The 4,183-nt window shown below is 35.9% G+C and overlaps 1 long non-coding RNA gene across 2 annotated transcripts in view; it reads left to right on the top strand.

Moving 5' to 3' along the window:
• LOC123511640 overlaps positions 1-1,155 on the top strand; it is an 8,380-nt gene extending 7,225 nt beyond the window's left edge. For both annotated transcript variants that reach the window (XR_006676876.1, XR_006676877.1), the window contains 3 exons: positions 211-429; positions 717-786; positions 1,015-1,155. This is a non-coding gene — a long non-coding RNA (uncharacterized LOC123511640). The remainder of the gene's footprint in view (positions 1-210; positions 430-716; positions 787-1,014) is intronic.
• The last annotated feature ends 3,028 nt before the right edge of the window (positions 1,156-4,183 follow it).

A 4,183-nucleotide genomic window follows, 5' to 3' on the forward strand; every position in this document is an offset into this window, starting at 1 on the left:
CTAAATGAATGGGAGAGAAAGTAGGTACATAGCAAGCAGTGAAGAAATGAGATTAACTAATTGCATTTGCTAATTGAATAAATTTGTAAGGGAAACACATGAAGTGTACTCCAAATAAACCTTTTGGCAGCCACAATGCACAGTGATTTGCTGCATCCACAACAAGCAGGTCAGGCTACCATTCTTTTCACTGCATCACGTTTTCCTCAGGTGAGCAGCACTACACAAGGTTGTCACAGCGATGGGAGGAGAGGTTGATGTTCTTCCCATACACCGTCTTGACCTGTTCGATGCCAAACTGGCCGTACACAAACACACACTCCGAGGTGTAGCCAAGAGTGCGGAGGGAATACAGGGAAGACAGGACCATTGCTGGCCCACCGCACATCACAATCTGTGAGGCAAGAAACATCCTTTTCTAACAATCAGGTGGGTTTTTGTATGTATACATACAAGGCAAACTCAGTTTTTTTATGTAGATTTTTAAGAAATGTAAGAGGAGAATGCAAGAATTGACAAGGCTAAACACAAAGCTAGAGACAGAAGTGGGGGAAATGATTAAATGAGATAGGCTAGCTAGCTAGCTGTATGCTGCCTTGCATTTCTGTGGCTGTACTTAAACTTAACTACCTTGTGATTGATGCCATTAGGTTTTGTGACGTGAGTGTTGATCATATTGGTGTCAATGAATCCCTCCTCACCCTCCCACTCCTCAGGCACCTTGCCCAGTGTGTACACCATCTGCAGCCTGCTGTCCTGGTCTGCCAAGGAGAACACAATATCGAGGTTTGTGGGAAATGTATAAACATGTTTAAATGTTTTAATACTGCTTGTATCTAGCCATCAGAATGATATGAAGTCTGTTAGTTCTTAAGGGATTGTGTGCAAACTTTGATCGTGTAAAATGATAGTAAAGCAACTTGATACCAAGTTTAAGATTCTTAATCTTTAAGAATTTGTGCTTCACAGTATGCCAACTGTGACTCAATATACTGAGCCCCTTGTTCCTTCCAGATATGTGGTCTTGTTGGCGTGGTGGAACACTAAAGGCGGGAGATATCTTACTAAAGACACATGAAGCGAAGCCTAGATGGTGTCAGAACTGACAAGGGATGGAGCAAGTAATGAGAGAAGGAGTCTTGGATATATGGAAATGCAAGGAAGAAGGAGAGATGATGATAGATAGCATACAAGCAAGATAAGAGAAAATAAAAGGACTAGACAAGATGAAGATACAAACAAGATTAGATGATAGCAGAGAACAAGGACTATTTAAGATGACAAGAAAGAGAAATGAAAGGGCTAGATATGCTGGAGGGAAAGGACCAACAGGGCAGTTAACTGGAGGAACATCATTGCAAACAGCAACTCCGTACAGATGAAGATGATGTTCTGGAATGGCAGTGAGGTGTGGCTGTCACTGGCATTCTGCATGGTGGCTGTAATGCTATCAAGTCATGTCCTAATAAACAACATGTTCAGCTTGGGACTGCCAGTCATGTCTGTTGATAGTTAGGTACCTGGTACACTTGAGGAATACAGTGCTGGGCTAAATATGAGTAGATGAGGGCAGAGTCATGCATGATGTGTGACTCCCACTAATGCAAACTCCTTAACTACTCAATCTCGTGGCCCAGCATAAAGTTCCTCAAGTCAGAAGATTAATGGCTACAGTCTTCACTATATTAACCCCTTTAAGCACTGGGACACATTTTTACCTGAAATTTGTGTACCATTAGACCATTTCAGTGACATTAACAAAGGTCTATGGAGGTCACAAGAATAATGGCCACAGTCTTCAATATTTTAATCCCCCACATGAGTTTGTGAAGTTTTAGTAATTCACCAAAATAGTAACCAAAAGGAATATGGAGACTCATGTTTTCTAGGGTATTTTTAAGACAATTTGATGTGTTTTTAGGGCATTATAAAGCAGTTTGGCATGTTTTGAGGGTAGTTTAAGACAGCTTGGCATGTTTTGAGGGTAGTTTAAGACAGTTTGGTATGTTTATAGGGCATTATAAGACAGCTTGGCATGGTTAGAGGACAGTTTAAGACAGTTTGGTATGTTTTTAGGGCATTTTAAGACAGTTTGACAAGTTTTGAGGGTAGTTTAAGACAGCTTGGCATATTTTGAGGGCAATTTAAGACAGTTTGGTGTGTTTTGATGGCATTATAAGACAGTTTTGCTACAATAAGACCATTATATTGACATAAGGAAGAGTGTATGGAGGTCACAAGATTAATGGCCACAGTCTTCACTTTTTTAATCCTCCCACATGAGTTTGTGAAGCAGTGAAAATCACCAAATAGTCACCACAAAGGGTATGGCAATGTGTCACCCTACTGAAGGGCTTAAATAGTATTGTAAGGAAGCTTTGCAAAAATGGCTTTTTTTTTTTGTCATGACAGCTGATTGTGTGTGTTTGTGTGTGCACGAAATAATCACTTTTTTGTTATTTCTGAAAGGTGATGTAAAGTTTTTAGGTGTTTGTGAGTGAGGTAAGAGTGTGTGAGGGTTTCAGGGGTGTATCAAAAGTGTATCTTACTCTGTAGATTGCTTCAATAAATGATGTTTTAATTTTTTCAGTACCATGACACATTTCCATATTCCTTGTGGTGACTATTTGGTGATTTTGTACAGTTTCACAAACTCATGTGGGGATTATAATGGTGAAGACTGTGGCCATTAATCTTGTGACCTTCTTAGACCTTTGCTGATGTCAATAAAATGGTCTAATGGTGCACAAATCTCAAGGTAAAAATGTTTCACAGTACTGAAGGGGTTATTGTGTGTGTGTTTAAAATATATTGTTTTCATGTATATTACTACTATTTCATTGTTTTTGTATTGCTCTCTCTCTCTCTCTCTCTCTCTCTCTCTCTCTCTCTCTCTCTCTCTCTCTCTCTCTCTCTCTCTCTCTCTCTCTCTCTCTCTCTCTCTCTCTCTCTCTCTCTCTCTCTCTCTCTCTCTCGATGGCTGAAAGAGTTGGTTTGTAAGTGAAAATTTGTGTAGACTTTCACTGTATAAATTTTGTGTTTATATTTTTATATTGAATATTTGTTAACTTGAAAAATTGGTTAAAAATATTGTTGGTTGAAAATTTGTGTAGACTTTCACTGTATAAATTTTGTGTTTATATTTTTGTTATATTAAGTTGAATATTTGTGTAGACTTTCACTATATAAATTTTGTTTATATATTTATTATACTAAGTTGAAAATATAAATTTAATTTTTTGTTAAGTTGAAAATTGGTGTAGACTTTCACAATAAATTTTGTTTATATATTTTTTATACTAAGTTGAAAATTTGTGTAGACTTTCTTCACTGTATGAATTTTGCTCACTGTTTTTATACCAAGTTGAAAATTTGTGTAGAGTTTTCACTGTAATCTTATATTTTTACTGTTTATTGTTTGTTATTCATATTTTTACTGTTATTTTTTTTTTATGCATTTTTTTTTTTTTTTTTTTTTTTTAGTTGAAAGTATTTGTAGACTTCCAGGCAATGTAATAATGTAAAAAGAATTGAATAAAAAGTCTAGGGAGACTCTTGCATTTAATTTTAGCTCCAATATGCATCTGGCTCATCTCCGGAGACTCTTTCTAGTATTTTCGACTTAGTACAGTTTTTAGGGCCATTTTTTACAGTTTTTAGGGAAATTTTTTTCGTTTTTGGGGCTTTTTTTCGTCAATTAGAGCCATTTTTTTCGTTTTTGGGGCTTTATTTGGTCAATAATGCGTATTTTGGACCGGTTTTTGCTATTTTTTGGCCAGTAGGTATAATAATATATATATATATATATGCATCAAACAAAATTGGCCCATTTTTTGCGGATTTTTCCAGGTTTTTTCCTTATACCTTTTTTTTTTTAGTTAAATAACGAGTAATTTTACTTTTTTTTTTGTGTTGCTTATGAAAAAAAAAATTCAATTAAACAAACCATTTTATTCTTTTTTTGTGTTGCTTATGATAGAAAATTTCAATTAAACCATTGTGATTTAAAAAAAAATCAAACCATAGTTAGTTAGTAGTTAGTGTTTTCTTTCTGCCATGTTATTTGTTGAGTTTGTGTGAGAGGTTAATGGCAATATTGGTGTGTCAGTGACGTAAGCCACCTTGATGCGACTAAACTACCCACAAATATTCCCAGGAAAGGAAATTTACCAAAACTAAAAAA

The sequence above is a fragment of the Portunus trituberculatus genome, chromosome 31 (assembly GCF_017591435.1).
Source record: "Portunus trituberculatus isolate SZX2019 chromosome 31, ASM1759143v1, whole genome shotgun sequence".
NCBI lineage: Eukaryota > Metazoa > Arthropoda > Malacostraca > Decapoda > Portunidae > Portunus > Portunus trituberculatus.